This window comes from Pagrus pagrus, assembly GCF_965226575.1.
Source record: "Pagrus pagrus genome assembly, contig: HAP1_SCAFFOLD_31, whole genome shotgun sequence".
Taxonomy (NCBI): domain Eukaryota; kingdom Metazoa; phylum Chordata; class Actinopteri; order Spariformes; family Sparidae; genus Pagrus; species Pagrus pagrus.
In genome coordinates, this window is record NW_028175432.1 from 244,326 (window position 1) to 268,358 (window position 24,033).

General features: G+C 41.3%; 1 long non-coding RNA gene across 1 annotated transcript; it reads right to left on the reverse strand.

Moving 5' to 3' along the window:
* Positions 1-22,207: 22,207 nt before the first annotated feature.
* LOC311253670 lies at positions 22,208-23,437 on the reverse strand. Its single transcript, XR_014621779.1, has 3 exons — positions 23,011-23,437; positions 22,727-22,818; positions 22,208-22,275 (listed from the first exon to the last, which is right to left on the reverse strand). It is a non-coding gene; the product is annotated as an uncharacterized lncRNA (long non-coding RNA).
* Between the last annotated feature and the right edge of the window lie 596 nt (positions 23,438-24,033).

Here is a 24,033-nt window from a genome sequence, read left to right on the forward strand (position 1 = left end):
ACTGAGAACAAAATTAGGCTTCTAAACTTGATGGAGTGGGTTAACTCAAACTTCAGTGGTGTTTTTGCATTGCATTTATGGCACGTTATGCTTGTTTTCACATCCCTTGGCGCACACAGGCTGCACCCCTTCCTTTTCTGCATCCCATAAACTGCTGGTAGATTCATTTCTGGATCTGTACACACCAGTCAAAATCAAAAGACCCATGTATGCTTTGATGTCTGTCTGGGTTACCTCCTTCCAATTGTCTTTTCTGAATCTGTTTCCCCTCCAAGTTGGTCATGTTTGGCACTATGGTTTTGATGGACTCAGTCAGGAATAGTTCAAAGCAGGATTTGATATCATCAATCCGGGATACAGCATATTTTGTAGGTCCTGGTGTCATCCTGATGACATTTTCAGCTGAAAGCCTACCTTGATTCTCAGGTGGGGATGAAGACCAGGATAAGTTCCCATTCTTTGACTTGAATGTGACAGCAGCCTCAGCATGGCCATCCTCTTCATCACCGGATTCCTCCCCATCAGTTATTTCTTGGTCTGGATTATATTCCGTGTCATCTTCAGCTTCTGACACTTCCTCCTCTAATCCATCCTCACTGCCAGTTTCCTGGCCTCTCTCCTCCTCACCAGTGTGGTGATCAAATATATAATCAAGAGCCTCACTTATGGTATATCGATCTGCCATGGTGCTGCCACACAATGAACTGCGAGCAAGGCCTCAAAAAAGCGTTATATACCAAAGCTACTAGAGAAGTTCAATATTATTGAAACTATGTTGCAACTGTCTGTGAGAACTGCCAACAGGTGTTGTTCCCGTGGGAGAGAGACTCTACTGGGCAAAGGTTCCCGTAGTGGTTGTCAGGGAACCCAAGGTGTGTGTGTGTGTGCGTGTGTCCATCTGACAAAAGAGGATGTACCTGAGCTCATCATTTTACACTTATTGTAGTCTCCCCCATTCATTTCTAATGACAACGTGTACGACAAGAGTGTACAAAAGTTGAATAAAACACACAAAATTGTAAGCAAATTAACCCTCCTGTGGTGTTCGGGTCAAATCTGACCGATTTACAACTTCATAATATCATAAAAATTTTATTTTTCCTCTGATTGCCTCAAGGCCTTATGATATCCTCCACACTAGGCATTTGGACATACAAAGTTGATTAGACCACTCAAAATTCAATAAAAATGGTGATCAACAATTTTATAACACCTGTGGTGTTCCCGGTCAAAAATGACTGGCACAGGAAATGAAAGGGTAAATACTAGATTATGTTCATCCAATAGATGGAAAACATCCCCATGCACACACACACACACTCTGTGTGTGTGTGTGTGTGTGTGTGTGTGTGTGTGTGTGAGTGTGAGTGTGAGAGAGATGACTATTCATGTTGATTTTCTGATGTTCTGTGAATTTGGTCTCTGGTTTGATTGTTATTATAATTTTCAGTGTCTATTCTTTGGATATTCACTGCAGTTATTCATGTTCACCACTAGTTGGATACATTATTTACAGCAGTAAAAGGTGTTAAATACAATTTGATGATGATGTTATGGTTTGTACCGAATCTGGACCCAAAAGCACGACTCAAACTACAGGTTTCAGCAGAAAATAACAAGTCTTTTAATGATCTCACGTGAAACACGAGTGCAAGGGGGAGGAGTGGTGAGTGTAGTCCCAGGAGGGCACAGAGTACTGGTGGAGACAGGTTTTAACTGGGAAACATGGAAGGTAGGGTGAATCTTCAAAGACGCAGGGAGCCTGAGGCGAACAGCAGAGGGATTAACAATGGTCTCCACTTCAAATGGACCAATGAATCTGGGAGAGAGTTTCTTTGAAGCCACACTAAGGGGAATGTCCTTAGCATTTAACCAAACATTTTGTCCCGGTTTGTACTCTGGGGCAGGAGTACGCCGCCGGTCAGCCAACCTTCGGTTCTGGTCCTGGGTGCGGAGGAGAGCTGCTCTGGACTCCCTCCAGATTCTGCGGATCCTGCGAAGGTTGAGACCAGCAGGTGGCCGATGGGTCGCCTTCCCTCGGGCACACACAGTACAGGCCTTGACATACTCACGGGTGTCCGATGATATAGTTGGCCACCAGAAGTGGCGTTGTAGCAGAGTCAAGGTGCGGAAAGTACTGGGATGGCAGGCGAACCGGGATGTGTGACCCCACTGGAGGACCTGAGGGCGGACAGAGACAGGCACAAACATACGACCCTGGGGACCACCACCAGGATCTGGGTTAGAGCGAAGTGCTGTCCTTACCAAGGACGCAATCTCCCAAGTCAGGGAGCCGATAAGACAGGATGAAGGGAGGATAGTGTCTGGCTCAGGTGGCCTGTCCCTGTCATCGTGAAACTGTCTGGATAACGCATCAGGTTTAACATTCTTGCTCCCTGGCCGGTAAGTAAGGTTAAACTTGAATCGGCCAAAGAACAAAGCCCACCGGGCTTGGCGAGAATTTAACCGTTTAGCACTTTCAATGTAAGCCAAATTCTTATGATCTGTCCATACCGTGAAAGGTGAGTCCGCCCCCTCCAGCCAGTGTCTCCACTCCTCGAGCGGCAACTTCACAGCAAGCAGTTCCCGGTTACCCACGTTGTAGTTTCTCTCTGCAGGTGACAGTTTCTTGGAAAAGAATGCACAGGGATGTAGCTTGTTGTCACCTGCAGCTCTTTGAGACAGCACTGCGCCAACACCCACGTCAGATGCGTCGACCTCGACCACGAACTGGCGGGCAGGGTCTGTTTGAACCAGGACGGCGGCCGAGGAGAAGCGTTTCTTCAGGTCCCTGAAAGCCTCCTCAGCCGCAGGAGACCAGACAAATGACACTGAGGGAGATGCGAGTTGGGTTAACAGGGCCACTACCTGACTGTAGTTTCTGATGAAACGCCTGTAGAAATTTGCGAAGCCCAGGAACCGCTAGAGCTGTCTGCGTGACTCGGGTTGAGGCCAGCTTGCCACCGCTTGGACCTTAGCAGGATCGGTCCTCACCCTCCCGCTCTCCAGAATGTATCCCAGGAAGGAAACAGAAGTGACATGAAACTCACATTTCTCTCCTTTAACAATTTATTCTCCCACAACCTCTGCAGAACCTGTCGCACATGCACAATGTGCTCCTCGAGGTTGTGGGAGAAAATCAAAATGTCGTCAAGATATACGAACACTGAATGGTTTAGGAAGTCTCTTAGTACATCGTTAACCATAGCCTGGAAGATGGCCGGTGCATTTGTTAATCCAAACGGCATAACAAGGTACTCAAAGTGTCCCAGGGGTATGTTGAATGCTGTTTTCCACTCATCTCCTTCCCTTATACGCACCAGGTAGTAGGCACTACGCAGGTCCAGCTTGGTGAAAATTGTAGCGCCATGGAGGGGTTCAAAAGCAGAGTTAATGAGGGGTAATGGATATTTATTTTTAACTGTGATATTGTTCAAACCCCGAAAGTCAATGCAGGGTCTCAGGGTCCCATCTTTCTTGCCCACAAAAAAGAACCCGGCACCAAGAGGAGAAGAGGAGGGGCGTATGATACCTGAGTTCAGGGAGTCCGTTATGTAGGTTTCCATGCTTTTTCGCTCTGGAGCGGAGAGGTTGTAGAGCCTGCTGGTGGGAAGCGGGGCTCCAGGCAGTAGTTCAATGGCGCAGTCGTAAGGTCTGTGAGGTGGTAAAGATTGGGCCCTCTGCTTGCTGAACACCTCAGCTAGGTCGTGATACACAGGTGGTACAGAGGAGATATCAGGAGGCTCTGGTGAGGCAACACTGGGTTTATTTGAACATGGGGAAAGAGCAGACTTGAGACAAGAGGAATGACAGAAAGAACTCCAACTAGTGATTCTGCCGGCTGCCCAGTCGATTATGTTTCTGGAGCCAGGGTAACCCGAGTACTAGAGGGGCGTGAGATGATGACATGACATGAAAGGCTAGCTGTTCACGGTGATTACCAGCTAGTAACAGTGATAGTGTCTCAGTTTGATGTGTGATGTGAGCCAATAAATGACCATTTAACGCATTGACCACAAGGGGTGTATCAATGGTGAAGGATTTAATCTGGGATTGTTCAACAAACTGGGAATCTAGCAGGTTGGAGTCAGAGCCCGAATCATCTAGGGCCTCTATTCTTAAACTTTTACCATTTAGCAAAATAACAGCATCTATGTTGATGCGTTTACGGGGTAACATGGGAACCACAGTGCTACTCACCAGAACCCCGACTGCGACTGGTGAGGCCTTGGGTTTAACCGTTGTGGGCAGGTGGCGAGTTGATGTCCAGGTTCTCCGCAGTAGATACACAGTCCTTCCTTGAAGTGCCGACTGCGCTCTGCTGGTGTTAACCGGTTCCGACCCAACTGCATGGGTTCCTCTTGTCTTGGGGAAGCAACAGGCTGGTTATTGTTCGCCGTCTGGGTATCAGATGGCCCATGAGGAGCAGTAGGTGAAGCAGCAGTACCAGGGGAATATACTACTTGTCTATCTCTACTTTTATGGCTAATGCAATTAGCTCCTGCAATGTGTCAGTCTCTGCCCTACCCACTAAACAGTCTTTCACAGCTTCGTTCAGACCTTTCAGAAAAATACTCTGAAGTGCTCTGTCGTCCCAACCCAGTTCAACTGCTAGGGTACAGAACTCTACTGAGTAATTAGCTGCACTTAAGGAACCCTGGCGCAAGCTCAGCAGTCGGTTGCTAGCGTCATGGCTGGTATTGGGATGGTCAAAAACAGAAGTCATTTCATTGGAAAATAGCTCAAAAGTGGCACTGGCAGTGAGTGGATTATGCCAAAAAGCCGTCCCCCAGGCCCTAGCCCTCCCCGTGAGCAAACCCAACACATAAGCTATCTTAGCTCGGTCAGTACTATAGGTCAGTGGTTGTAATTCAAAAACTAGAGAGCACTGGAAAAGGAAAGACTTACAGTCACCTAAGTTACCGTCGTAACGTTCAGGGGCTGGAACGAACGGCTTACGGGGATGGAAGGCGCTCACTGGTACTGCTGGGGGGAGATTAGGCACAGGTGGGGTTTCAGCAGAAAATAACAAGTCTTTTAATGATCTCACGTGAAACACGAGTGCAAGGGGGAGGAGTGGTGAGTGTAGTCCCAGGATCCAATAGTGGTTCGTGAAAATCTCCAGTGAAGGTGAGTGAAAGTCTCAACGTGGCGTCTCACACTGAGGAGGGAACAGGTGAGCAGGCTGCAGGCAGGCAGGTCCACAGGCAGGCAGGTAGGCAGGAGCAAACGGTGGAACAGTCTAAGGCAAGAAGGAAAAACACAGCAGAATTAGCTACACTGGCTAATCACAGGACAAAGGGCAAAAAACACGGTGGAGTCAGGAAGCACACAACCAGGAGTACAGATGAAACAATCTGGCGACGAGCAGGAGTGAATCCAGAGTCTTTATAGCAGGGCTGATTGCTGGAGTGGCTGCACCTGGCGCTGCCTGTGGAGGGAGACCACGCCCACAAGCACACACACACAGAACAGACAGGGGGACAGGGAATGACAACACACACATGAAGGGAGAAGATAGGGCTGCCATGAGGATCATGACAGATTATGTTTGAATGATGTTTTTTGTGTTAATGTAAGAGCACACTGTAAGAAAAGTCCGTAAATATACGGCACAATGTACCGTGTTAATGTGAAGGAATTTTCCTTAATATTTTTTTACAGGCGTTTTAACCGTATTTTTTAAGGACGCATTGCATTGTGGGAGCATGAAGCACCGTTACGTGCTAACGTCTGAAAGAAGAAGTGGTCAGCGGAGGGCATCAAGTTTCAAGTTTCATCTGCGGAGTTGGGGAAACCTTTATTGCACTTCTGTGGTACAAATTATATTTTCTTTAACTAAAATCATATAGTATATATATGTCTGTATAGTTTTAATCAGAAAGAGTTGTCCAGTCTGTCTGAACCTGTCTTTAACGTTACCGTTAACATTGACGTATAAGCCACACAATGCTAACTTAGACATTAGCCTGTAACGTTAAGAGTTGGGTCTGCCACAGTAGCTAACCAGCTAACACCAGTAAGCGAGAGAACGGGCTAAAGTTACCATAGCCCCAGCCTCAGTCGATCCACCTATTCGGTCATGATACAGAAATGATAACTTAACGTTAGCCATTAGCCGTCTGTTTTGGCTTGCTAAAGTTGGGCCTGCTAAAGATAGTTAACGAGTGCCATCATGTTGGCTTGTAATGTCTGTGAATTTAAATGCGTCTCATTGACAGAATACCTGAAGCACTGCAGATCACACAGACATCTTAATAACGTACTTTTATCATGTGGCCATAAAGATTGTGGAAGAAGGTTTTCCTCATTCAACTGCCTTGCTGTTCACATGTCACGAACACACCCAGACACAGGGATCAGACAAACTTGGAACCGGAGTGTGTCTGTGCAGTTGAAGTGTTTGTTAAATTTTTGCAGCAGAGAATATGCAGATGTTTAACGGCTGGTGTCTCACTTGAGTGACCACATACAAGAGGGTCTGACTGTAACTTGTCCCTTTGATGGATGTTCTAAGACATTTAATGTAAAGACATCCTTTTCATCTCATCTGTCCAGATATCACAGAGGGTGGAGTGTCACCCAGATAGCACCTGTTCATCTGTGTGAAGCTGCAGAACAGCCTTTTCCAGGTGAGAGGGCACATGTTGCAGAGAATGAGGGAAGTGATGTGAGTAATGTAGACCAAAGTAAGGGATGAGATGAAAACTCTTCAGGATATTCAACAGGAGTATACAATGGATGTGCTAGCTCAAGAACTTGAACAGTATGGTGTTCCAACAGAAACATTAACATGTCTGGGGAAGAGTGTATATGAGCGGAGCCCTATGCATGAGGCCTTACATGCAAGTGGTCCTTTAACTACACACCATCGAAGGCTGCAGTATTACAAGTCGCACTTTAACTATGTTCAGCCTGTTGAAGTCACACTTGGCTACGATGATAGAGGGCAGAGGAGACACTATCATTACATTCCATTACTGGATAGCCTCAGAGCAATGCTGAAAAAGGGAAGAGAAACTCAGCAGAGTTTTAACCCTATTCATGTTGAAGATAGTACACTTTGTGACTTCACTGATGGGCATGCCATTAGATCTAATGCAGTGTTTGCCACAGACCCAGATTCTTTAAAGGTGATGATTTTTCAAGACGCTTTCGAGGTGGCTAATCCTCTTGGATCTGCCAAGCAAAGCACAAAGTTTTAGCTGTGTACTTCACTCTTGGAAATTTCTATCCTCACATCAGATCAACTGTTGATCAAATCCAGTTGGTACTGCTCTGTACAGAGAAAGACTGTAAATATTTTGGAGTGGATAAAGTTTTCAGTGAGCTTGTGTCAGACTTGTGTGAGCTGGAGGAAAAGGGCATATCTTTTGAGGATAAGATATACAGAGGTACTGTTGCATGCATAATGGGAGATAATCTGGGCTCCCACATGATTGGTGGGTTTACAGAAAATTTCAGTTTTGCTCAGTATTTCTGTAGATACTGTCTAGTCACAAAAGATGTGTTTCTGTCTAACCCTCTCACAGTTTTCACTCATAGAGATCCTGCTGATTATAATGAGTCTGTGCAGTTTTTGGAGAGTCACCCTGAAGTGACCATGCATCGGGGCATTAAAGGCAACAGTGTTTTCAACAAACTCTCACATTTCCACGTGTGCCAGCCTGGACTGCCGCCCTGTTTAGCACATGACTTGTTCGAGGGTGTTGTGGACTATGACCTGGCAATGCGTTTGCAGTGCTTAATTAAAGAAGAGAAGTGGCTCAGTTACAAGTCACTAAATGACAGACTCAAATGATTTCCAGATGAAAGCAGCAACAAGCCAAATGCTATTCCACACAAAGGAAAAAAGCTTGGAGGCCATGCAGCCCAAAACAGGTGGCTATTGCGGTTCCTGCCTATTTTGGTACATGACAGAATTAAAGATGCTGACAATGCTGTCTGGCAGCTGGTACTTCTTCTGAGGGAGTTAGTTGAATTTGTCTGTGCACCTAGCCTCTCAGAGTCTCAGATTGCTTACATGAAGGTACTGACTGAAGAGTATGTGGAAATGAGGCAAGAGTTATTCCCACATTCAAATCTGAGACCAAAACACCACTATCTTCTTCACTATGCAGACTTGAGTCCACAGTTTGGTCCACTCACACAAACTTGGACCATGCGCTTTGAAAGTAAGCATAGCTATTTTAAAAGATGTATCAGGTCAAGTCAAAACTTCAGAAATGTCACTAAGTCACTCGCTGAGAGACATCAGCTGTTTCAGGCTTATCAGAGTCGGGGCAGTTTTTTCAGGCGCCAGGTTCAGGTGTCAGACTCCACTAGCTTTTATCCAGAGCTCTATGATGGTGGCATAAGGGCAGCAGTTGCAGACTTTGGACTTAACTCATCTAACTCAGTTGTTACAGATAAAGTGCAAGTTAAAGGCACTTCATATGCAAATGGTATGCTTGTTGTACATAGATATACCAAAAGACAACTACAGTTGGGGGAAATAGCAAGCATTGTTATCAAAAGTGAAACAACTGTCCTGCTTTTGCTGCGGGGGAAAACTGCCAGCTGGGTACCTGAGCTTGGCGTCTATGAAATCGACAAAAATAGTTCTGATAAGCTTATTTGTGAAAGTCTTGACAAGCTTAATGATTATGCTCCACTTTCTTTTTACCACAGAGGTGCAAGGTTACTCATCCCACTCAAGCATATGCCACTATGGAGCTTGTGAAAGAATTAGTTCAGAAAGCTATGCCATTGCTCAGTAATCATGTAATGGACTCACTCATGGCAAGACTGGAGGAGATTGGAGTAAACAATGTAGATGACCTTAACTATGTCAAGACTGAGGATGTCGATGGAATTCTGCCACCCATTCAGCGGAGAAGACTAATTCAAGCTTTCAGTGCAGGTAAGTTTTTACATTTATAAACCAAATCTTTCTGCACTGTACCATCTGTATGTCCTATAATCCACAGGTTACCATTGTTACAGACTTGGAATAATTATATAATTCACTATTCTCTATACTCACTATATAATTCACTATTCTCGGTTATATCTCACTGGAAACAAATGTAAAATGTCAATAAATAAATAATACATGACATCAAAACATCAATATATTGTCAAGTTTAGAAAGCATTGACACGAATCTTTAAAATTGGCAAATTCTAAACCTAGCTGCTGGCTGATTTTTAAGATAAACAGTTTGACTACATTTAGACAACTTTTGTTTCAGCTTGTTCATAACACTTTATTAGCTAAACCAGTGCAATGTGGTTTTGTAAAACATACTGCCGGTGACATGCATTTATTCATACCATACCTGGATTGTTATAGCTTAAATCGTATATATAAATGTAACATCGGTCATTTCATTAATTTTTGGTGATGTATGTTATCCATAGAGTCACAAGCTGTACTTGGCTCTGCTTCGACATCTCTGCAACACGATGCCCATCTGCCCCAAACTCCACCTCCGACACCTGGTCCCCTGGAGGATTCTCCATCCCCGGAGACATATGATGTACCATGGCACAAAATGCCCCCGAACCTCATGCTTGCCTTAAGTGAAAAGAAGAGACCAAAGCCTAAAGAGAGAAGAGAGCTGGTTTGTGTAGTCATTGACCATTTACTCAGTAAAGAGCGTGGAAGGCCTGGAAGAGCAAAGCTGCGGGAGATTGCCAAGAAGATTGTACAACAATATCCCTGCTCTTTTCAAGACAGAGAGCTCAATGGAACTAAAGTCATTGGAACAGGATATGATGCTCTCTTCATACAGCTAGAAAACAGACTTGAAAATATTAGAAGGCCATTTACCTTCAGCTCAACAAAGAGGCCAGCAGAGGGTGAAGACCCAGTGAGGAAAAAGTCCACACTCTCAGATCGTTATGGGTGTGTGGAGTGGCAGCCTGCTATTGAGGATATAGCAGAACTAGAGTCTAAACAAGATGACTTGAAAAGTGCCTTCAAAACCTGTCGTCTTCAGGAGTCATGTGTTCGCAAATTGATGACTGAAACATATTCCATCCAGCGTGCAACTATCAACAAAGGAAGCACTGTAAAAACAGTACTGGAAGAGTGGCCCTTCCTTTTTGAAGCTGTTCACCTGTTTGACCACACATGTAACCTCCTTGGCTTACCAGTGCAAACAAAGCTGGCAGAAGAAATGTCCAGAAAGGGAAAGAGCATCAAAGACTTCCTCGACTTAAATGGGATGAAGATGCCACCAGGTGAAGATCCAGTACAGCTGATCTCAGGCATTGCGAAATTCTTCAAGGAAAAGCCTGATCTCCTTTTCTGCCAAAGTGAGGTAGGTTTATACTTTTTATTATGTTGTTTTTGTTTTGCAGATATTCATTAGACCTATTTTTTGTAATGGCTTGTATGGATTTAAACCCCAGAAAATGAACACAAGATGCATCAGTATTTTCACAGACTTTGGACACACCCACAAAAAAAGGAAAATGTGATTTTAGTTTCCCTTCACAAAAAAAATAAAAAAGCCCCTTTATGTATGGGCTATGGCTCTTTCACCTATCTCTCTCACCTTGTTTAAAACAAATTTATAAAGAAATCATTAATATCCCAAGTATTTGGTTTGTTTCCTGACAAATGGAATTCCTTAGCTGCTGCCTTTTTATTTACGTGCCTCCCTGCTCCTCAACCTAACAACGATATCTCTTGGTGAAATATGTTTCAATATTCATGAAATGAAAACCAAAGGGTTCTAATGTTAAAGGTACACAGTAACTTTTTTAATGAGCCAAAAAACAAACTTTTTTCTTTTTTACATCTAAAAGTATCTTTTCGCTCTGACAGAGCTCTTGATACAAGGATTATCAGTTTGTATAAGAGCTAAAAATGAGTTTTAGATGTACTTCAAAGCTCTTAACAAAAACTGGGCAAAAAATGAGCTTTCGAGGTTTAGGCTTATTGTAGTTACTACTACCTAGTAATTTATGATGTAAGTATGACTGTACTGTATACAGTACATTGGAAACAAAGTTCATGACATTCGTGTTTCTTTGATATTTTATTTTCCAACAACAGGAGTCAACTGCTGCTGGACTGAGCATCCCAAGCACCCCTTGCATCCTTATCATGGGTATGTAGTCTGTATAATATTTAGGCATGCATGTTATGGATTTCACTTACTCTTATCGACTACTCTTTACTGTTAACTCTTACTCTTTACTCCTACTTTTTACTCTTTACTCTCTGTGCAAAGTGCCAGTCAAATTAAGTTAAGCTGCATGCTTAAAAATACTTCTACTTCATCCAATGTAAATGTAGTGGCGTAAAAGTCCTGATAAATATAAAAACCTCCAAAAAACTACTTAAGTACAGTAACTAAGTACTTGTACTTAGCTAAGACAATTGGAACACTTTTTCTTTGTTTTTTTGCAGTCAAAGTTAAAAAATAAATTAAAATGCAGCACTTTGTTGAACAAAGGCCACACCACTTGTAATATAAGGTAGCCAGATTTAAATAATTATGTTTGCAGTGGTTTTCTGAAGTGGATGTGCTTTGTTTTTCTTTTTTTTGTTAATATTTTCTATCTTCTAATATCTGAGTTATTCTGTGTTTAAGGTGATCAACGATTCAAGATTGCTGTCGATCAGGAAGTTGTCAATGACCATATCAACTCCCTCATTGTGGCCCTGAGCTACACTTTCTCTTTGTTTTATGTTTTAAACATAAAATACCCAAAGGAGATGTCAGTCACCCTGGAATTCATACAAAGGTAAGCAACTCTTTGTTTATGTTTTGAAATGTTATGTATAGAGCATATTGTGTTGCTGTTTATTAAGTTGGACATTGTAAATACACTCACCAGACACTTCATTAGGCACATCTGTGCAATATAATATACATTCTTCTTTTACGAAGCTTTTACGTTTTCAGTTTTTGTTGACATTGTCAGAAAGGTGATGATTATACTTTGTTTATTATTGAGGTCATAGTGAATGTTGGTGGTGTACTTGAGTGCATTATATTGAATGCTGTCCTTATACTTTATAAATGTTTAATGGTCGGTCAAAAATATATACTAAAATATATATCAGCTGTATAATACCTGTTTATATATTTTTGATGGACCATTTAAAATGGAACTGTGACATCCATCAACCTTTGGAGTGGACATTCCTTTTGTCTGATCAGTGTGCAAGCTTTTCCTGATTTCTTCTGGACCCTGGAGTTTAACCATACATTGAGGAGGACAAAATATTAGGAACACTTTTCTTGCACTCCAGTACACCAGCACCACCCACTACAACCTCAATAATAAACATAAAGTATAATTATCACCTTCACTTATCACCTCTGACAGAGCTGTTGTGTTGGATTGCATTAGATTGCACAGGTGTACTTAATGAAGTGGCTGGTGAGTGTATAGTGTAAGACGTATTTCAGCTGACAAACTCACATGACTGAGATGCAAATGGAGTTTGAGCTGTTTAACTGTTGATGATGATTTTTGCCATGTATTTGGAAATGTTTAAAAAAAAGTTTAAAAGCTGTTTTACTTGTTTGTGACCACCTTTTGGTGCAACACCATTATTGTCATGTTATTAATGAATGTATAGTTGTTTACTCTGTTTGCTGCACATAGTTCAATGAATTGTCGTTCAATGTATTGTTTTTGTCTGTTATGTGTTTAAAGCTAACACAAAACATTGAATGAACTAGGGATGCCCCGATCACTTCATAATCTTCCGCTCCAACAAATATTGGAATTCTCAGATCTCATATGATGATCTTTTGGGCCATCCCTAGAATGCACTTTATGAATCTTAATTTTAATGTTTTTAATTTGTTTTATTCTGTTTGTTGCTGTTTTAAAGCAAAAAGTCTGATCCAAAACATGGTGCTTTGCACATAGTTCAATGAGTTGTCGTTCAATGTATTGTTTTTGTCTGTTATGTGTTTAAAGCTAACACAAAACATTGAATGAACTAGGGATGCCCCATTCACTTCATAATCTTCCGCTCCAACAAATATTGGAATTCTCAGATCTCATCCACAACATGGTGCTTTGCATATTGTTAAAATAATTCGTAAAAAAACTTGTCATTTAAAAATGTAGCCGTTGAATGCACTTTTATGCATATCCTTCATGGCATAAATAATAAACATGTTCAATTTATATATGTTGTGGTGACTGTATTTGATCATGTTGCTGTATTAGATGTTTAGTTATTTTAACTCATTTAATTACATTACATTACAGTGGTCTGATGATGGATACCATTTGTCATTGAATTTTAGCATTAGAGTGGAAGAAAATACATGTTTATTTACCAGAAAATATAGGCTGCTACTGACTATTCAGAATTTTATGTTTCAGATTTAAAGAAATTGTCCATAGAAATGGTACAGATTTTTCAGTGGTGAAGACATTTCTTGATAGCAAATGCTACTGAGGATATACTGTAAATCTACGGAATTATCCGTTGTAGGATTAACAGAAGTGTCTGTGAATAAACAGAGAATATCGCAAATCTACAGAATTATCCGTTGTAGGATTAACAGAAGTGTCTGTGAATAAACAGAGAATATACTATAAATCTACGGAATTATCCGTTTTAGGATTAACAGAAGTGTCTGTGAATAAACAGAGGATATACTGTAAATCTACGGAATTCTCCGTTTTAGGATTAACAGAAGTGTCCGTGACATTAACGGATAAATTCCTGGTAATTTTCTGCCAGGACTTTATTCGTTTTTTTACGGATTTTTTTTTTACAGTGCAGTTAAACCAGACTGGTCAAATTTGACCGGGAACACCAAAGTAAGGGGGAAGAAACGAACATAATACAAGGGTTAATAAAAAAAAATTGTGTGTTGGAACCCTGTTTGTGGACAAAGTCATGGAATCTTAGTCAGTCTGATCAAATCAGCTACATTTTTCAGAGATAAAACTTTTAAATCGGTCAAACCTGACACAACACAAGGGTGCAAGAGAAGTCAACTCACCTTTGTTTATATAGTGCTTTACACATAATACAGTAGATCGTGTGTGACAGAGAGAGAAAGAGATGCTTATGTAATTGAATATATCAACCTACAAATAAAAATAAATAAATATTTCTTTTCTTTTCTTTATAATCTTTTCTTGATAAAAAAAAAAAAACGATACCACGCTGATACAATTGCTATTGGCTGTCTCGCCATGTTGCTTTGAACATGATTGGTTGATGTGGCTGTCAACAAGACAACTGGCAAATGACAACTGTGCGCGCCTTCTTTTGAAAATACGTCAGTTTGGATGGGTACGGTACGGCGCTCGCGTCAGTCGGGCTATCTGACCACTAATGGATAACCTGTATTATTACCTGGATTATTTTACATCTGCTTGCCATGTTTTTTTGGAGCGAATCCGAGTTGTGGTATTTCAACGGAGAACAAAAAAGTGGAGTATGGACGCAGTTGAAGGGTCAGACCGATCTATTTGGTCAGCTAACATTAAGTGAACTTCACGGTTATAACTGCTCTCCTGCTATATCAGGTAAGAAAACATTTCCCTGTTATTTTCTGTAAATTCATAACCTAACGCAATGTTTGTGTTCAGTCTCTAACTTACAGTGATGGTGTTTTCAAACAGATTAGCTAACCTTTAAGTAGCGTTCAATTAACAAAAATGACAGGTGACAACGTTAGTTAGCTTGTTGGCCTGATTCATGATTTTAATATTGAATGTGGTTTAAATGAGAGGTTTCGTCTGTTCTGTTTGCAGGCAGCGAGTCTTTGTCATGTCATTAACGTTATGTTAGTAACCTTACAGTTGGTTCTCTCTCTTTCATGAACTCGTTCATATTTTGGGCGAATGTGAACTGAACGTACTGTATTTCTGCCTGATGAAAGTTATTGTGAACGCGTTCATTCTGGCGTTTGTTAGCGGCACTCCATCACAGTTTAACTTCGTTCAAGAGAGTTCCAGATTTCCATAGAGCCTCCCAGGCGAGGCAAAAACAAATGAAGGCAGCAGCACTACCTCAGACTCTGCCTCCACCATTAATACGGCATCTTTGTATGATTACTTAAAACAATTATATGAAAAGGTCAGTGATGATCCAGAAGAAGTAAAGCAGTGGGACAACTCAGCCAGGAAAACAAGGTGTAAATGTCTAATAAGTGAACATGATGTGAGCAGCAGAGTACACGTTACGTTACATCGTATATCTGTCATATCTGTCAGAAAATAGTGAAGAATGTTGATCATTGTTTCCCAAAGACCAAGGTGACGTCCTCAAGTGTCTGCCTTGACCCAATGTCTGTCTTACATTACTTTAGTAGCAGTAAGTTAACATTAATTCGTGGGGGAGTTTTTCTCTATATGCTGACTGTAAATGTACATTAAATTAAATTAAATGTAAATTAATGAAATGTACATTTTACTGTACATTAAAACAACACTGGAAACTTTTGTGTGTATGTTCCCTGCCTATCCCACCCTTATCAGCTTTAGATGGACCTATTTCACACCTCGTTTTACCAGCCAAAATGCAACTGCTTGATTAATGGATATTTTATTCACTTAATGAATACCTAGCAATACAACCAAGTTAGAATTAATTAAAATGTATATTAAGTTCCATGTACTTATATACATACTATATAAATTCACTGATACTTCTTATTCTAATTCCAGAGACGCTCATCAAGGCAAGGTGATGATTGTCAGAGGGAAAGGTAAGTCATTTATATATACAGCCTATACTACAGGTCATTCTAAGACAATAAAAGATGTAAATGTTTTCAAGTTATTTACAGAAATCATACTATTTGCCCCATTAAAAAATCCAGATCAGTCTAAGAGATTGAATGACTGTGCCTGCTTAGCTTAACTACCATCCTCATCTCTCATTTGGTGTTGTTCAAGTAGTTTAGAAGTATTAGTAGTAGTAGAAATTAGTAGAAGAAAGATAAACATGACCTATCCTGTCTTTGTCCTCTCTTTCTTTGCAAAAGGGAAAATGCAGCATGAGCTCCAGAAGTGCCCGGGGAGTTGCTGTTATGTATTGTGGGGTTGTTAGTTTCAACAAGGCTTCACTGCAGGCCTTCACTCAACCTGCAGGTAATACCCTTTCCTCTTCTCACACACATCCAAACACATATTGACACACGATATGATTCATTTACTCAGTGGTGCGAAATATTTTCGATTTGATCTTAAGTTTGGTGTGTGTAGGGTAGATGGCAGATAACAACATGCGATTAAACATGCAATTCCTAAAGTAAGTGCCTGTATTATACACAAATAGGGCTGCACAATATGGTAAAAAAAAAAAAAATATCACATAGCAATTTTTTTGGACAGATATTATGATCGTTGGAATGATCATTTTTACATCCAAAGTCTTGTGCCTCCGCGCTGGCGATAATGGAGACAATGAGCACATAATCTGGATGTTTATAACAAACTAAAATATATGAAGTAATATTCTCAATTTTGTAGAAAATATACACTACATTATTTAAAAAATCAATTCTTCACTACACGTTACATGCATCTGAACACACATGAATGTCAACTTCAAAATAACATCTGCACGGAGGCATACAACCGCCTTGAGGTATTCATGGATTAAAGTTCTCTGTCGCTACAACGGATTTCCGTCATTCAAACTTCACATAGGCGACTTATGAGATCAATGTAGATCGGAGTAGAACTGTTGGCTGATTTTTATTGACAGATTGTCACACTCTACAGCCAATTGTATCGTTAACAGCGTGTGTGCGCCTGACCAATGACAGTGTAGTGACCAACACAGGGCGGGATCTCAACACAGAGCGGCGCTAAAGTTTAGCTGCTTTAGCTAGCAAGGACTCGTCGCGCTGCTACGTTATCAATTAGTTTTTGAGTTTAGTCAGCAAGTGAGAACTCGTCTGACACGGAGAGTCTCCTGTTGTGTGCTACATGTGTGAAATAACAACTATAGTCTGGACTTTGTCTGCAGTGTATCTGTGTAAACGGCTTCCTTCAGCGTCTCTCCCTCCCCTCTGGCACCGTGAGTTACCATGGTTACAGGAACGCCTGAAACTTTATAATGATGATCAATAAGAAGTTTTTGGTTAGTTTGACTGAACAGAATCATGAATGTTGCCTGATTGTAGCTCAATGCTGAAATCTTGTATTATAACATATAGAACAAAGCCTCAGAGCTTCTTTGATTACTAACAGTATGTTAGTGATGACAGAAAGGTGATAACTCGCCATCAGACTGACAAGGCTGCAAAAGTTGCTGTTCGTATGATGTATTTTTCTGTTAAACGATAAGAGGCTCACTTTAAACAATATTATTAATAATAATAATTAATGATAATGATGATGAGAAGAAGAAGTAGAAAAATAGCGCACTGAAAAGTTCTGTAGATGGTTGATTATTTGAAAGAGTAAAACTTGAGAGAAGCTTGGCAAAAAAAGGGCACAGATTGATTTCATAGATTGAAAATTACATTGAAAAGACAAAAAAACATTTTAAGTGTGAATAGACCAGCTGTTCAGATCATCCTGTAAAACACTGTTGGTCAAATATTTAAACTTGATGTCTGCATTAGAGAACATGGTGTGGGGTGAGGCTGTAAATCTTATCTTATTTTTTTAGTACGTGTCAAGTAAAATGCCCTGTAACATGTTTCACAAATTACAAATTGGGAATATGACTTGGCTACAGCTTGAAAAAACATTTCAGTCAAAAGATTTTTTTTTGCTTTAATCCATGGGTATTTCTAGTTGTTGTCTTGTATAGTGATACCACTAAATATGACACACTAGACTTCTAAATTCTAAATTCTAAATCAAGAATGTAATGCTTGTCCACAAATACTACAAATATTTTCAGAACTACAGTATACAGAGCCCCCAAGGGTCAGGAGAATATTGTAGACAACAAAACTGAATTGGAAAATACAAGCTAAAAAACAACAGACCACAGCCCCCTCAGCCCAAAAGCTCTCCACCTGTTTCAAAGGTGAAATCATGACCTCATCATGATAGTACTGTTAACAGACAAGATACACATATGGAGAAATAGAATTTTTAGTTTTTCAGTTCCTCCTGGGGGGCTCTGAAGAACTGTTGGTGAATAATTGGTTGATATTGTAAATTAACAACTCAATACATTAAATAAAGGGTTTTAGAATCAACAGTGGTGTGTATTTCATTGTAATTAAGTTCCCCACCCTACTTTAATTGACACAGTGAAAATATTTAGGGTTTTTGTTTGGCAGTCGTAGCTGCCAGTCATTTGACTGTTTTTCTAAGGTGGCTTTTAAGGATTATTAAAGGTGTTTGATCATAATTTAGGAAAAATCAGTAGAATAATGGTATTTTTCTGCAGAATTTTTAACATTGTCACTTTATTAAAGGTGTTTGATTGTAATAATTTAGGAAAAATCTATAAAATAACGGTATTTTTCTGCAGAACTCTTAGCATTGTCACTTTATTAAAAGTGTTTGATCGTAATAATTTAGGAAAAATCTGTAAAATAACAGTATTTTTCTGCAGAACTCTTAGCATTGTCACTTTATTAAAAGTGTTTGATTGTAATAATTTAGGAAAAATCTGTAAAATAACGGTATTTTTCTGCAGAGCATTTAATGAAAATTTCTGTAAAAGTAATGTTTCTGGACTTTATTTGAATTAGGATATTTTACTTTAATATTACGTTTTTTGTTTGGCAGCCGTAGCTGCCAGTCATTGACTGTTTTTTTTACAGTTTTTTTTTTTACAGTGTGTAGTTAATTATGAACAGTTATTATTGTTATCTGTTTTCATTTTGTTTTAAGGTTTGCATAATATGACCTCTTCATGTGGTTTTGGGCCTTGATTGAGCCCTCTCTGCCATCTATGGTCAGTGTTCGACAAGCACAGAGAGGAACTCTCACTGATTCAAATGCCGCAACTCATTCCCTGCAGCCCATTGATGAGTTGTTACTGTTCCTAAACTACCTGGCCCTTGGATCCAAGCAGCTGACCGGTACAGTGTCCATCAGTCCACAGTCAGCCGAATCATAACATCATGGAGCAACTTCCTGTATACATTACTCGGCTCGATAAGGATCTGGATGCCTGAGGAGCAGATTCGCGAATCTCTGCCTGCAGACTTCAAGGACTACCCTGACACTATGGTCATCCTTGACTGCACTGAGCTGAGATGCCAGTGCCCGTCTTCCCCTCTTTTCCAGAGTGAGGTGTTTTCATCCTACAAATCCCACTGCACTCTGAAAGGGCTAATTGGAATTGCACCACATGGGGCAGTGACATTTATCACAGCACTGTACGCCGGGTCTATCAGCGACAAGCAGATCACACGAGAATCTGGTCTCCTCACCCTCCTAAAACCTGGGATGGCTGTCATGGTAGACAGAGGCTTTCTTATTGATGACATTGTACCCTGCAAGATCTACAGGTCTCAAACGTCTGCAGGTGAAGTTAGGGAGACCCAGGCCATAGCACGTCTCAGGGTGCATGTGGAGTGCCTCATTCGCCGGGTCAAGGAGCACAAATTCTTTGACTCTGAAATTCCCCTTCGGCTTTTTCAACCAACTCTACACTGTGGCCCGTCTCCTCACAAAATATGGGTCAAGCCCCCGCTGCATGTCAGCAGTCTGACTGGATGGTCTCAGAAGCCTTTTGGCGAGGTTTTCAGCAGAGGTTTCCCCAATGTGTGACAGACCTCTCTGAATTTGGTGCCACTCAGCACAGGAACTCTGCTCTCGTGTGCTGTTCTAGATTTTGCGTGCTGTCACCAAAGATGTTTCAAGGGATGCCATATGATGGTGTTGATGTTCCGAGCAGACAAATGCACAGGTAGAGGGTCCCAGCCTGTAATCAGAGAGTGGCAGCTGTGGGGGAGAAGGGGCAACTGTATGTGGACGGGTCCTGGGGACTGTCCTTGTTGGTAGCTGGTAGGACAGCACACTTCCCTCTTGCACCTGACCAAACTTGGATTCAACCAGAGATACATCACTGGAGACATCGTTATTATCATGGGAGCTTCATCAGCAGTGAGTCCATGATACACGTCCTTAACTTTCAGCGGTGGAGATGTCTGGCAGAGTGCAGTTGACGCCTTTATACAAGTTGCTTCTGTGAAAAAAAACAACACAAACAAGTCATGTCATAAATAAGAAATACATGTGCAAAAGTATGTGTGTAGGCATATGTAACTAAACTACTTTGTGCATGTGACAGTGTGTGTGTGCTTGTGAGTTGCTTGCATGAAGGAGGGTGTGTGTGTGTGTGTGTGTCCATGTCCATGGAAGTAAGTAAATGTGTGCAAAGGTGGGGGTGGTGGTACATACATATTATTTGTAGCTACGTGTGCATTTAAGCAAGGTAAGTGCTTCTCTGTGTGTGTAAATGTGTGCATGTAAGTGGATGTGTTCTGTGTGTGTGTGTGTGTGTGTGTGTGTGTGTGTAGTATCAATAGTAACAAATACCTGATCTTTCTGCTGTTAAATTCAGATAAAACCGAAGTTATAGTACTTGGTCCTAAACACCTTAGAGATAAGGTCTAATCATATAGCTAGTTTGGATGGCATGAACTTGGCCTCCAGCACCACCGTCAGTAATCTGGGAGTTACCTTTGATCAAGATATGTCCTTCAACTCCCACATAAAACAAATTTCAAGGTCTGCATTTTTTCATCTACGTAACATTGCAAAAATCAGGCCCATCCTGTCCCAAAAAGACGCAGAAAAGCTAGTCCATGCATTTGTTACTTCCAGGCTGGACTATTGTAATTCTCTATTATCAGGCTGCCCTAACAAGTCTCTAAAGAGTCTCCAGCTGGTCCAGAACGCTGCAGCACGTGTACTGACAGGAACTAAGTAAAGAGATCATATTACTCCTGTATTGGCCTCTCTGCACTGGCTCCCTGTAAAATCAAGAATAAAGTTTAAAATCCTTCTCCTCACCTACAAAGCTGTTAATAGTCAGGCACCATCATATCTCCAGGAGCTCATACTACCCTATTACCCAACTAGAGCATTACGCTCCCAGAAGGCAGGATTACTTGTAGTTCCTAAAGTCTCCAAAAGCAGAATGGGAGCCAGAGCCTTCAGTTATCAAGCTCCTCTTCTGTGGAACCATCTTCCTGTTTTGGTCCGGGAGGCGGACACCCTCTCTACCTTTAAGAGTAGACTTAAGACCTTCCTTTTTAATATAGGTTATAGTTAGGGCTGGCCCAGGCCTGTCTTGGACCAGCTCTTAGTTATGCTGCTATAGGCCCAGTCCGGGGGACAAATGACACACTGAGCTTCTCTCTTCTCCTCTCCTCTCCATCTGTATACATTATGCCTGTATACATGCCCCATCTCTGCATGTCACTGACTTCACTTCTTCCCCGGAGTCCTTGTGCTTTCTAGTCCTACAGGCTGTCATGGATCCTGGCCGCGCCCGGGTCGTAAATCGTGGATGCGCCTACTGCCATGGCCCTGCCTGACATCCACCACTACTGTTGCTAATATTAGTCATATCTCTGTTACATACGTTTCACTACTATTATTGTAATGCATTACTACACACTATCCTTACCGTTAAACACTACTACTGTTATTACTAGTAGTCACATATCCATGTGCATTTCATTATTATTGCTGTAATACCTCTTTTCTCATTCCTGTCAACCATCTATTATAATTATATACATTGTGATCTCGTTGATCTGCTCTGTACATGCGACATCTATTGCACGTCTGTCCGTCTTGGGAGAGGGATCCCTCCTCTGTGGCTCTTCCTGAGGTTTCTTCCGCATTTTTTTTCCCTGTTAAAAGGGTATTTTTTCTCACTCGAATCAAGGGTCAAAGGACAGAAGGTGTCGTCTCTGTACAGATTGTAAAGCCCTCTGAGGCAAACTGTGATTTGTGAATTTGGGCTATACAAATAACATTTGATTTGATTTGATTTGATTTGATTCCTTCTACAAGCTTCCTCTCCCTTGGTCTGGCTGACAGGATGACCATGTCATTAACTGGACCAGGTTTAATGCCCTGCATCCAAACAAAAACACATTTCAATAAACATTGAACCGATATCCATACATAAGATAAAAGTCATTAATAGGTTGGTTACTATGGTCCTTGGTTTGTGCCACTTCTGTTCAGTCTCTGTACAGCTGAACACTGGGGGAACAGATGTAAGCCTCAGCTGGGAGTAGCGGGCCGTCTGGTACAGCAGAGCTGCCACGTGGCTGCACAAGGCTGTACCTGCCACACAGGTGCACTGGCATCTCTGCAACTCGACTGGTTTTGATTCCCTTAGCACAATCTGTTTACAATAGCAAATGTTACTTAGAGAACAAAATGTACTGGCTGCAAGTGTAATAATAGAAAGACAACATTAAATTAGTGAACTTCTGTTAGTAAACTTAAAAATTGTTAAAAGTGAAACAGGAAAAAGTGTCATAAAAACACAATTTATTTGTAGTTTACCATATAAAATAGATATGTGTAATCTCACTTTACTTATTTCAAAGAAAAATACAAGATAAATCTTTAATTGAAGTTATAGGAAATTATAAGAACTCAGAGCACAATCTTGTTTCTGTGAGAGCCATTAATTTTACATTCTTTCTGAATATGACACCTCGGGTACCATATGACATAGTTCAATGATAGTCTTTATACGCTATTCGCAGCAATGACATGACTCACAGAAACTTGATTTGACAAACAGAAACCTGTTTCTTAGCTTGAACTGAACCTGCAGGATGACTTACCCTTACACTCAGACAGTGAGGCTTCTGGCTTTTCCTCATGGACCTGTAGCACTCAGCCCTAACTGTGACCTCTCCTGCCTCCTTGTTTAAAACTGAGATTAACATTAGGGTTAGGATAATACATTGCACAAACAAACAAAAAAAAAAACAGTTAATGACGCTAACCTACCACTATGCTAACTTTAGCTATACATAGTAAATAAACGTTGCTTTGTTACTGAGCTAACTTTGGCTAGTTAAGGGCTAGCATGTATCAGAGTCGGTTTGGTGAAGTGTTAACTTACCTTCATAGTTGTTTATATAACTGGACACGTACAATTTGAACCCTTTATCCTATTAGTTTTTCTGGATTGTTACTGTTCAATGTTCTTCGTCTTCTCTTCGTCATCGTCATCTTCTTCTTATTATTATTATTCTTCGTCTTCTCTCCGTTTTAAGGCCAGAAAATGACCAATCATAGGAGGGCCGGGGTCAGCCTTGGTCTCCGCCACCAAAGTGTCAAAAGTCTTGCTTCGAGCGAGCAGAGCTCCACCGCGAGCGAGCACAGGGGAGAGAGAGAGCGAAAACGGGAACGAGCCAGCACGCGCAAAGCAGCTGCACAGTGTTGCTGTGTGTGTCGCTGTTGTTTTTTACTCGCTCGCACCTGCCTCTGCTTCACTCTGTTGCTGAATATGTTCGCGACGATCAAACAAGTGCGCGCGGCAGGTGAAATCTGCGAGCGTGACACGAAATAATTCACTGCTTTTGACTCAAATATAACTGCATAGTACCCCCGTGGGTCTACAGCTGAACTTTGAGGAATAAGAAACTACATCAGACTTATCATCAGCATGAGGGTGAGTCGATAATGACTGAATTTTGTTTTAGAGTGAACTATTTCCTTTAAAGGTCAAAAATAAGCGTGGCCAAAAATGGAGGGGAGAGTCGAGAATTGCCAGACAATGCCACCTGGGGAATTGCACCCCAGGAAATACAATAGCCACTCTTACTATAGAAGATCACAGAGATTCGTTACACTAATAGATTTAAAGAGGACGAGAGACAGACTTCCAAATACAACAGAGGGGACACAACTCAAACCAAAGAAAACTACTACAAACCACCACGTGCCACACCAAATTCAGGGGAGTGAGAGGGGAACCACCACCGGGGGAAGTCTGCCACACACTACACCCGCTCCTGTCCTGGAAAAGAAAGAATCAAAATTATAATACAGCTTATGGTGGGACACTCAGGCAGACGGATTGTACAGCTAAAACAGGAGTCATACCTACCATACAAATACCCTGCTCGGTGCAAACAACTGG